Genomic DNA, 13,093 nt, shown 5'->3' with positions numbered 1-13,093 from the left:
TGTCCCTAACCCATGGCTCCCCCTACCTTCCCCTTCGTCCCCCCATTCGTACACCGAGGCTGCCAAAACCCGTGAAACCCCGCGGTCCTCCGTCAGCCTCCCGACCGCCGCCCAGCCGGAGACTCTTCCCCGACGACGTCGTCCACTGCAACAGCTCGCCGTCCCTCATCCACCGCACCGGATGAGGATCCGTTGTCGATCTCGTCGTCCCGCCGGATCAGCCGCCCCGTCCTCCACCTCCAAGGAGCTGCCCCGACATTCGCCTCGTCTATCGCGCCACCTCCATCCCCACAGTGCCATCTTGACCTGCCCCACCAGAACCGCAGCACCCTCACCAATTCCTCCGATGAAGTCGAGGCCCACTCGGCGCCACCAAGGAGGTTCTGCACCCACCGCTGCATTTTATCTTTTATTCGATCTCACGGGGCTGTCGGTGCTCGATACCGAGTAGCCATGGCAGGTCTCCATCCACGGCGCCGTCGCCGGACACTTCATCCACGGCGTCTCTTCCCCATGTCGTTGCTTCCTCGGCGGCGACTTCCACACCGGCACTAGCTGCAGCTGCTCCGGGTCTCGCTCGCGCTGCTGCTCCAGCTCTCGCTCACGCTGCGGCTCTTTTCTTGCTGTCGGTCGCGCTGCTGCATGCTACCTCTTGAGCATGTGTTGGTTTTCCCTTGAAGAGGAAAGGGTTATGCAGCAAAGTAGCGTAAGTATTTCCCTCGGTTTTTGAGAACCAAGGTATCAATCCAGTAGGAGACTACACGCAAGTCCCACGTACCTGCACAAACAATCAAGAACCTTGCAACCAACGCGATAAAGGAGTTTTCAATCCCTTCACGGCCACTTGCAAAAGTGAGATCTGATAGAGATAATAAGATAAATATTTTTGGTATTTTTGTTGTATAGATTGAAAAGTAAAGGTTGCAAAATAAAAGGCGGCAGAAATAGCATGTTGGCGGGATATTAATATGATGGAAGATAGACCCGGCGGCCATAGGTTTCACTAGTGGCTTCTCTCAAGATAGCATAATTTACGGTGGCTGAACAAATTACTGTCGAGCAATTGATAGAAAAGCGCATAGTTATGAGAATATGCAGGTATGATCATCTATATAGGCATCACGTCCGTGACAAGTAGACCGAAACGATTCTGCATCTACTACTATTACTCCACACATCAACCGCTATCCAGCATGCATCTAGAGTATTAAGTTCATAAGAACAGAGTAACGCATTAGGCAAGATGACATGATGTAGAGGGATAAACTCAAGCAATATGATATAATTTTAGATACGTTGGAGACGTATCAAGCATCCCCAAGCTTAATTCCTGCTCGTCCTCGAGTAGGTAAATGATTAAAACAGAATTTTCGATGTGGAATGCTACCGAGCATAATTCTCAATGTAATTTTATTTATTGTGGCATGAATGTTCAGATCCAGAAGATTCAAGACAAAAGTTTAATATTGACATAAAAATAATAATACTTCAAGCATACTAACTAAGCAAACATGTCTTCTCAAAATAACAAGGCCAAAGAAAGTTATCCCTACAAAGTCATATAGTCTGGCTATGCTCTATCTTCATCACACAAAATATTTAAATCATGCACAACCCGATGACAAGCCAAGCAATTGTTTCATACTTTTGATGTTCTCAAACTTTTTCAATTTTCACGCAATACATGAGCGTGAGCCATGGACATAGCACTATATGTGGAATAGAATGGTGGTTGTGGAGAAGACAAAAAAGGAGAAGATAGTCTCACATCAACTTGGCGTATCAACGGGTTATGGAGATGCCCATCAATAGATATCAATGTGAGTGACTAGGGATTGCCATGCAACGGATGCACTAGAGCTATAAGTGTATGAAAGCTCAACAAAAGAAACTAAGTGGGTGTGCATCCAACTCGCTTTCTCACGAAGACCTAGGGCATTTTGAGGAAGCCCATTATTGGAATATACAAGCTAAGTTCTATAATGTAAAATTCCCACTAGTATATGAAAGTGACGGCATAGGAGACTCTCTATCAGGAAGATCACGGTACTACTTTGAAGCACAAGTGTGGTAAAAGGATAGTAACATTGTCTCTTCTCTCTTTTTCTCTCATTTTTTCTTTTTTTTGTTTGGAACTTTTTTATGGCCTCTTTTTTCTTTTTATTTTCTTTTCATCCGGGGTCTCATCCCGACTTGTGGGGGAATCACAGTCTCCATCATCCTTTCATCACTTGGGAAAATGCTCTAATAATGATGATCATCACACTTTTATTTACTTACAACTCGAGAATTACAACTCAATATTTAGAACAAAATATGACTATGTGAATGCCTCCGGCAGTGTACCGGGATATGCAATGAATCAAGAGTGACATGTATGAAAGAATTATAAAGGTCGCTTTGCCACAAATACGATGTCAACTACATGATCATGCAAAGCAATATGACAATGATGGAGCATGTCATAACAAACGGAACGGTGGTAAGTTGCATGACAATATATCTCGGAATGGCTATGGAAATGTCATAATAGGTAGGTATGGTGGCTGTTTTGAGGAAGGTATATGGTGGGTGTACGATACCGGCGAAAGGTGCGCGGTATTAGAGAGGCTAGCAATGGTGGAAGGGTGAGAGTGAGTATAATCCATGGACTCAACATTAGTCATAAAAAAGTCACATACTTATTGCAAAAATCTATTAGTTATTGAAACGAAGTACTATGCACATGCTCCTAGGGGGATAGATTGGTAGGAAAAGACCATCGCTCGTCCCCGACTGCCACTCATAAGGAAGACAATCAATAAATAAATCATGCTCCGACTTCATCACATAACGGTTCACCATACGAGCATGCTACGGGAATCACAAACTTTAGAACAAGTATTTCTCAAATTCTCAACTACTCAACTAGCATGACTCTAATATCACCATCTTCATATCTCAAAACAATCATCAAGTATCAAACTTCTCATAGTATTCAATGCACTATATATGATAGTTTTTATTATACCCATCTTGGATGCTCATCATATTAGGACTAATTTTATAGCCAAAGAAAATTACCATGCTGTTTTATAAGACTCTCAAAATAATATAAGTGAAGCATGAGAGATCAATAATTTCTATAAAATAAAACCACCACCGTGCTCTAAAAAGATATAAGTGAAGCACTAGAGCAAAATTATCTAGCTCAAAATATATAAGTGAAGCACATAGAGTATTTTAATAAATTCCGATTCATGTGTGTCTCTCCAAAAGGTGTGTACAGAAAGGATGATTGTGGTAAAATAAAAATCAAAGACTCAAATCATACAAGACACTCCAAGCAAAACACATATCATGTGGTGAATAAAAATATAGCCTCAAGTAAAGTTACCGATAGACGAAGACGAAAGAGGGGATGCCTTCCGGTGCATCCCCAAGCATAGGCTTTTGGTTGTGCTTGAATTTTACCTTGGGGTGCCTTGGGCATCCCCAAGCTTTAGGCTCTTTCCACTCCTTATTCCAAAATCCATCAAATCTTTACCCAAAACTTGAAAACTTCACAACACAAAACTCAACAGAAAATCTCATGAGCTCCGTTAGTATAAAAAAACAAATCACCACTTTAAGGTACTGTAATGAACTCATTATTTATCCATATTGGTGTTAAACCTACTGTATTCCAACTTCTCTATGGTTCATACCCCCCGATACTATCCATAGATTCATCAAAATAAGCAAACAACACACGAAAAACAGAATCTGTCAAAAACAGAACAGTCTGTAGTAATCTGTATCAAACGTATACTTCTGTAACTCCAAAAATTCTGAAATAAATTGGTGGACGTGAGGAATTTGTCTATTAATCATATGCAAAAAGAATCAACATAAAACCACTCTCCAGTAAAAAAATGGCAGCTAATCTCGTGAGTGCTAAAGTTTTTGTTTTTCACAGCAAGATCATAAAGACTTCACCCAAGTCTTCCCAAAGGTTCTACCTGGCACAAACACTAATTAAAACATAAAACCACATCTAAACAGAAGCTAGATGAATTATTTATTACTAAACAGAAGCAAAATACAAGAAACAAAAATAAAATTGGGTTGCCTCCCAACAAGCGCTATCGTTTAATGCCCCTAGCTAGGCATAAAAGCAAGAATAGATCTAGGTATTGTCATCTTTGGTATGCAATCCATAAGTGGCTCGCATAATAGATTCATAAGGTAATTTAATTTTCTTTCTAGGAAAGTGCTTCATGCCTTTCCTTAATGGAAATTGGAATCTAATATTTCCTTCTTTCATATCAATAATTGCACCAATCGTTCTAAGGAAAGGTCTACCAAGAATAATAGGACATGTAGGATTGCAATCTATATCAAGAACAATGAAATCTATGGGCACATAATTCCTATTTGCAACAATAAGAACATCATTAATCTTTCCCATAGGTTTCTTAATGGTGGAATCCGCAAGGTGCAAATTTAAAGAACAATCATCAAATTCACAGAAACCTAACACATCACACAAGTTTTTGGAATCGTGGAAACACTAGCACCCAAATCACACAAAGCATAGCATTCATGATCTTTAATTTTAATTTTAATAGTAGGTTCCCACTCATCATAAAGTTTTCTAGGGATAGAAACTTCCAATTCAAGCTTTTCTTCATAGGATTGCATTAAAGCACCAACGATATGTTTAGTAAAAGCTTTATTTTGGTCATAAGCATGAGGAGAATTTAACACAGATTGCAACAAGGAAATACAATCTATCAAAGAGCAATTATCATAATTAAATTCCTTGAAATCCAAAATAGTGGGTTCAGTGCTATGTAAAGTTTTGACCTCTTCAATCCCACTTTTACCAATTTTTGCATCAAGATCTAAAAACTCCGAATCATTAGGACGCCTTTTAACTAAAGTTGACTCATCTCCAGTCCCATATTTATCAAGATTCATATTGGAAAACAAAGATTTAATAGGGCGCACATCAATTACTTTTAGATCTTCATCATTATTATCATGAAAACTAGAAGAACATGCTTTTACAAAGCAATCTTTTTTGCATGCATCCTAGCGGTTCTTTCTTTGCACTCATCAAAGGAAATTCTCATAGATTTGAGAGACTCGTTGATATCATGCTTAGGTGGAATAGATCTAAGTTTCAAAGAATCAACATCAAGAGAAATTCTATCCACGTTCCTAGCCAACTCATCAATCTTAGGCAATTTTTCTTCAAGCAAGGCATTGAAATTCTTTTGCGAAATCGTAAATTCTTTAACACTAGTCTCAAAATCAGAGGGCATCTTATTAAAATTTCCATAAGAGTTGTTGTAGGAATTACCATAATTATTAGAGGAATTACTAGGGAACGTCCTAGAATTAAAGTTTCCTCTATAGGCGTTGTTACCAAAATTGTTCCTACCAAAAAATTCACATCCATAGATTCATTATTATTCTCAATCAAAGTAGACAAAGTCATATCATTAGGATCAGAAGAAACACTCTTATTAGCAAACAATTTCATAAGTGCATCCATCTTTCCACTCAAAACATTAATCTCTTCTATCGCATGAACCTTTTTACTAGTAGATCTTTCGGTGTGCCATTGAGAATAATTAACCATAATATTATCTAGGAGTTTAGTAGCTTCTTCTAAAGTGGTTTCCATAAGTGCCTCCCGCGGCCGAATCTAAAAGATTTCTAGAAGCAAAATTCAATCCGGCATAAAAATATTGTATAATCATCCATAAATTCAAACCATGTGTAGGGCAGTTACGTATCATCAATTTCACCCTCTCCCAAGATGTGCAACATGCTCATGATCAAGTTGCTTAAAATTCATAATATCATTTCTTAGAGAGATGATCTTAGCGGGAGGAAAATACTTAGAGATAAAAGCATCTTTGCACTTATTCCATGAATCAATACTATTTTTAGGCAAAGAAGAAAACCAAGTTTTAGCACAATCTCTAAGTGAAAACGGAAATAGCTTCAATTTAACAATATCATTATCCACATCTTTCTTCTTTTGCATATCATACAAATCAACAAAGTTGTTTACATGGGTAGCGGCATCTTCACTAGGAAGGCCGGAAAATTGATCTTTCATGACAAGATTCAACAAAGCAGCATTAATTTCACAAGATTCAGTATTGGTAATAGGAGCAATCGGAGTGCTAATAAAATCGTTGTTGTTGGTATTGGAAAAGTCACACAATTTAGTATTGTCTTGAGCCATCGTGACAAACAATCAATCCAACACACAAGCAAACAAGAAGCAAGCGAAAAGAGATGGACGGAAAAAGAGGGTGAATAAAACGGCAAAGGTGAAGTGGGGGAGAGGAAAACGAGAGGCAAATGGCAAATAATGTAATGCGAGGGAGAAAAGTTTGTGATGGGTACTTGGTATATCTTGACTTGGCGTAGATCTCCCCGGCAACGGCGCCAGAAATCCTTCTTGCTACCTCTTGAGCATGCATTGGTTTTCCCTTGAAGAGGAAAGGGTGATGCAGCAGAGTAGTGTAAGTATTTCCCTCAGTTTTTGAGAACCAAGGTATCAATCCAGTAGGAGACTACACGCAAGTCCCTCGTACCTGCACAAACAATCAAGAACCTTGCAACCAACGCGATAAAGGGGTTGTCAATCCCTTCACGGCCACTTGCAAAAGTGAGATCTGATAAAGATAATAAGATAAATATTTTTGGTATTTTTGTTGTATAGATTGAAAAGTGAAGATTGCAAAATCAAAGGCGGCAGAAATAGCACGTTGGTGGGAGGTTAATATGATGGAAGATAGACCCGGGGGCCATAGGTTTCACTAGTGGCTTCTCTCAAGATAACATAATTTACGGTGGGTGAACAAATTACTGTCGAGCAATTGATAGAAAAGCGCATAGTTATGAGAATATCTAGGCATGATCATGTATATAGGCATCACGTTCGTGACAAGTAGACCAAAACGATTCTGCATCTACTACTATTACTCCACACATCGACCGCTATCCAGCATGCATCTAGAGTATTAAGTTCATAAGAATAGAGTAACACATTAGGCAAGATGACATGATGTAGAGGGATAAACTCAAGCAATATGATATAAACCCCATCTTTTTATCCTCCGTGGCAACAATACAATACGTGCCTTGCTGCCCCTGTTGTCACTGGGAAAGGACACCACAAGATTGAACCCAAAGCTAAGCACTTCTCCCATTGCAAGAAAGATCAATCTAGTAGGCCAAACCAAACTGATAATTCGAAGAGACTTGCAAAGATATTTAAATCATGCGTAAAAGAATTCAGAGAAGAATCAAATATTGTTCATAGATAATCTTGATCATAAACCCACAATTCATCGGATCTCGACAAACACACCGCAGAAAGAATTACATCGAATAGATCTCCAAGAAGATCGAGGAGAACTTTGTATTGAGATCCAAAGAGAGAGAAGAAGCCATCTAGCTAATAACTATGGACCCGAAGGTCTGTGGTAGACTACTCACACATCATCGGAGAGGCTATGGTGTTGATGTAGAAGCCCTCCATGATCGATTCCCCCTCCGGCGGAGCGCCGGAAAAGGCCCCAGGGTGGGATCTCACAGGTACAGAAGGTTGCGGCGGTGGAAATAGGGTTCCGTGGTGCTCTCAGATGTTTTCAGGGTATATGAGTATATATAGGTGAAAGAAGTAGGTCGGCGGAGCCAGGAGGGGCCCACGAGGGTGGGGGCGTGCCCTCCTACCTCGTGGCTTCCTCGTTGCTTCCTTGACGTCCACTCCAAGTCTCTTGGATTGCGTTTGTTCCAAAAACGATCCTTGCGAAGGTTTCATTCCGTTTGGACTCCGTTTGATATTCCTTTTCTGCGAAACACTAAAATAGGCAAAAAACAGCAATTTGCACTAGGCCTTCGGTTAATAGGTTAGTCAAACAATAATATAAAAGTGCATAACAAAGCCCATTAGACATCCAAAATAGATAATATAATAGCATGGAACAATCAAAAATTATAGATACGTTGGAGACGTATCACTGCACTGCTCTTGCTTTCGTTCGTGCTGCGGCTCTTCTCTACTATTGATATCGGTCGCGCTGCCGCTCCACTCTTGCTCTCATTCGTGTTGCTGCTCTGCTCTTGCTCTCGTTCACGCTGCTGCTATTGCACGACCTCCGGCATCTACATGAGTTGCTACTTTAGCACTCGCTCGCAGTGCTGCTGCACGACTTGCTCTCTGCTAGTGTGTTCCCTGCTAGAGCGTCTGCTGATTTAGATCACTGCCTCTCTGCTACTAGTGCTCGAACGCCCTAAACATCTATTGCAATGCTCTACTACTAGTTCAATCAGTTTCGACAGTAAAATTCAGTTTCGACTGTAAAGTTCAGTTTGTGCAGTTAAGTTCAGAGTGAACAGTATTTATAGTGTCTATCAGAGCGGTCGTGGCGCGGCTGATGCGTTTTACATCTAGAACTTTTTGGTGATGTATTTTACATCATCTATTGCAGATGATATTAGAGTCCCACTTTCGATTAACATTGTCTGTCTTGTCCTGCTTTAGCCTCGCCGTCGTACACCTCATCGGAGCTGTAAGTGCATCTAGTGCCCCTTAGTGATTTTGGTGTATTGAAGACTTATAGGTTAAGGGACTGATGCGTTTGTGAGTGTACACAGGTCTATAAGTCTATGAGGAGTTTGATATTTACAGAGAAAGTCGACCCCTAACAATGAAGTTCTTCGACTGAAGACTTTGGATTTCTGAAGACTTTCTGAAGACTTTGAAAATGAAGAAATTGGTGTGACCCTGAAGACTTGGTATTCATTCGAGGAACATGAAGCATGAAGACTTTTGTTTTTGTAGTTCCGTTTTCTTTTTCTTGAGTCATAGGAAACACCGTACTGTCAAAGGGGGTCGAGGAAATACTAAGGAAAAAATTCCATGTGATGCTCAACTCAAAATCCTACACCTACCAATCCCTTCGAGTGAAGCCATTGGAAATCTGATACAGTTCAGTCAATTTCTTCAGTGATAGAGACGAAGTTCTTCTGGTCTTTGAGGAATTTGTTCTAACTGAGGAGTTAGGAATTCGCCAGTACGGATTGCCTGCAAGGGAGGAACATGATAGCCCTGAGGAATTTGATAGTCAAATTTCCGACCATTGTTGTGTGCTATGCGCCAGCTGTCCCAAAATATCTACCCACCTAACGGTCATATCATTGAAGGGCATTTATGTCCGGGGTGCTCCCTAGGCTATAAATAGCGCCCCCTACAACCACTAGCTGGTTGGCTGCTCCGAGAGAAACTGACACTTGTCATTTGAGAGCATCCCATCCTCCAAGGACTTTGACCGATAAATCATCAAGTGAGGAAACCCAAACCCAAACACCTACAAACCCAAAGTGATTTGTGACACCCAAGTTTTTATTTGGATTTTTCAAAAGATTTTTTTTATTTGACTTGAGGGAGGTGATTTAAATTTTTTTTGTCAAGAGAACTCTCCCTTTCAAATATTTTTTTATGGCAAAAGTTTTATTTGGATTCACCCAAGATCTGTCTTTGGTCTTGGAGGTTCTTGCTTTTCATTTGGACTCAAGACAAAATACTTTTCACTTGGGAAAATGCCTTTTGAAAATCTCTTTGAAATTTGCACTATGGCTTTTGGAATAATCCTTTACCACTTTCAACATTTCCCTCTTGCCATGGCCTTAGTGCAAATACTCTCTCCTAACCCTGCCCTCATCTTTGGATCATGTTTGGCATCTAATCCAGCAAGTTGAACCTCCCCTATGTTTATTTTCCATTTAAATCTTATTCAAATAAATTTCTGTCTTCTATTCTATCCATTGGTGATTTACAAAGGAACTCTACTTTCTGTTTTGATTTTTGCCCCCAAACCAACTCTCCTCCCTAGTCCTTTGAACCCTCAACCAAGATCCATGAAGATCCACTGGTGTTCAGTTCAAATTTTTCAAACTACACTTGCTGCCAGTTTGGACCAGATTTATCAAATTTGGTGAAATTCATTCAAATCCTTCTCCAAAAATTCCAAGTAAAATCAGGCAGCCTCTGGGTGCATTGAGTGGTCACCTCACCAAGTTACAGCCCCAGAAAAATTTATCTCATAGCCAAATCTTTCTGTCGAACACCTGCAGTGCATTGTCAATGTCAAGTTTCAGTTAAGTTCAGAGAACATTGCAGTGCACTGTCGTTTTCTTCAGAACCCGGCGTCGATCTCACCAGTGCCACTGTGTCGCCTTGCTCCTCGTCCCCTCCCCCTTGTTCCTGCACCGCACGAACGCCTGGCACCTTGCGGACGTCGGCGACGAGCAGCAGAAGGTGCGCCGCCCCGTGACCGACGCCAGCGGCGGCTTTGCGGCCGCCAGCGGGAGGCACGACGCTGACGGCGCCACCCAGCGCCGCCCAAGCCACCGGAGCTCGCCGCGTGGCCTTCCACTCCCCCGAACACGCTGCCGCTCTCGTCGTGAACCGCAGGGCGCGGAGCGCACTCTCTGCCGCCGTCGAGCCCGTGCGGCCATCTCACCGTGGACCGACACCATTACGCCAAGACCAACTCCGTTTAGCTGTGGAATGACACCAGTAACCTCCACTGATGCTGCCTGGCCACTCAAACCTCCTGCCAATCCACTGCATCGAGATTCTCCGTTCATGGCCACCCCGTCGATCCGCCTATGAATAGAGGCCCCGAGCTTCAACTCGAGCACCCACCATCCCTGCACTCCACCTAGAGCACGCCTAGCCACTGGAAGAGCCCCGAGGGGGTCTCCTTCCTCGACTCCGGCCGCCGCGACCCGCCACGGGATCCAGCTCGATTCGCCCCCGTGTGTGCACCTCCGCCTCCCTTCTCTTGCCAGTAGCTTCACTATGCATCCCTCCTTCTGACCCGCGCTTCAATTCGAAGTTTGCAGCCCTCCACCGGAGTTCCCCACCATCACCCGAGCCGCCGTCCGCCGGAGATAGTGTCGCCGTCGACGTGGTGCTCCCCGTTGGTCGAGTCCACCACGCACCGACGCGGAAGAACACGCTGAAGCTCTTGGTACCCTCCGATCCTCCTAACTCGCCGTGGTTCGACGCCGGCGTCCACCGCAATCTTCGGGCGCCGCCGAGCTTTTCAAACCTGACATGTGGACCCCGCATGTCAGCCTCTGTTATATTCTCCCTCGAACCGTTTTCTGTTGGCGCCTTCGGGCAAATACGCTTTCCCTCTTGAGCTTGCGCATTTCCAATCGAACCGTTTTCTGTTTTCTCAGTTAAAACCCTGGAACTTTTCTGTTCATTACAGATAAGTCCCTGGACAGAAACCTTTATAACTTTTTAATAAAAAGGGATTTTTGAGTGATTCTTTTTCTGACAATCTTCAAATTTTGTCTAGTTTTTTATGGGATTTATTTGAAAAATATTTGGAGAAGTTTCTGTGCACCCATGGGTTTTCACGTTAGTACCCGTTTTTCGTGATTGCCGTAGGTTCCGGAAGAGGTGACGGAGCCGCGAACTTCGCCGAGCTAGACTCCGACTTCTCCGAACCAGGCAAGCATGCTTGAACTTTTGATATGATAAGTGTTTTGCATGTTTGCTTGAAAGTTTGTGCGTGGCATATGAGTGTCGGTAAATACCTCGTTGCTTGTAAGGTAACTACCCGCGTGTTCCAAAGTTGCGATGATCTCTGATGAGAGATGGCCTAATCATGTGGTGACATGAAGGGCAGCAAGGTGGTACTGTTGTAGCATACCAGCCTTGCGTCATCCGACTTTCTCCGACGTTAACGTGGACGGAGTCACGTTATCGTTCTTTTCCCCGCATGTTCCAAAGTTGCGATGATCTCTGATGAGAGATGGCCTAATCATGTGGTGACATGAAGGGCAGCAAGGTGGTACTGTTGTAGCATACCAGCCTTGCGTCATCCGACTTTCTCCGACGTTAACGTGGACGGAGTCACGTTATCATTCTTTCCCCCTTCCGTGCTACCACATGTTTCATTTGCCAGGATGCGGTTTAGTAAGTTGGTAACCTCTTTCCATGTACACACCAAACAGAGAGGCCGGGATGATGGTACCTTGGCCCAGGATTAAAGCCAGTCATCCGGTCAGGGGCATGGGTGTTTCTGGTTGGGACCGAGAGGGGGGGCACCCCCTTAGAGCGCGTGTACAGAAATTTGATCCCATGCTACGCGAGGTTGTAGCCTCCCCGTCTTCTTGAACGTTGCTGAGGGTGATCCCTGGCTTCGGAATGTTGAATTGGGTGTGTACTGGTTAGACGTGTTTCTTCCAAAACACCGTAGACGGAACTAGTCCCCGTGACTACTGAAATCCGTTGGCTGTGGTTAAGTACAAACTCTGCAGAGTCAATTCCTTCCAAGTCATCGTATCCATGATCAAGTAGTGTAATCAGTATATCCATATCTATCCGCGTGAAAAAAAACTGTCCCCGGTGAACAAGCTCAAGTGGTAAATCCAGTTAAATTATTATTCCTGTGGATGGACTAACTTTATATTTGTCTCGTACTCGTGATAATTTATGTTCCCGAACTATTGTATTATTGAGCTACAATATAAGCCCTTTATGTGACGTTGCTCAGACGTCCGACTGTGGCGTGTTTTTGTTTCTTACATTAAATATAAGCCCTTTAGGTGATGTCGCTCAGACGTCCGACTGTGGCATGTTCGTCTTTTATTTTCTGTTATAAGCCCTTTATGTGATGTCGCTCAGACATCCGACTGTGGCATTATTATTATTCTTGCAGTTTCCTCTCGACGAGTCATTCAGACACTCGTTTGGCACCAGTATCACTATTCTTGCATTTTCCTCTCGAGGAGTCATTCAGACACTCGTTTGGCACCAGTATTACTATTCTTGCATTTCCTCTCGAGGAGTCATTCAGACACTCGTTTGGCACCAGTATTACTATTCTTGCAGTTTCCGCTCGAGGAGTCATTCAGACCCTCGCTTGGCACCCAGTATTTATTATCTCTATGTCTGATCCAACTGGTTAAATTGTTCTCATGCTTCATGTTTACATTTGTTATATCTTTTGTCCGTGCTGTCTTGCGAGTACTTTCATAGTACTCACCTGGCTTGTTGATTTGGCCCGATGTTGACGAAGGC

Source organism: Triticum aestivum, chromosome 3D (genome assembly GCF_018294505.1).
Source record: "Triticum aestivum cultivar Chinese Spring chromosome 3D, IWGSC CS RefSeq v2.1, whole genome shotgun sequence".
Lineage (NCBI taxonomy): Eukaryota > Viridiplantae > Streptophyta > Magnoliopsida > Poales > Poaceae > Triticum > Triticum aestivum.
This window is presented reverse-complemented; position numbering follows the sequence as displayed.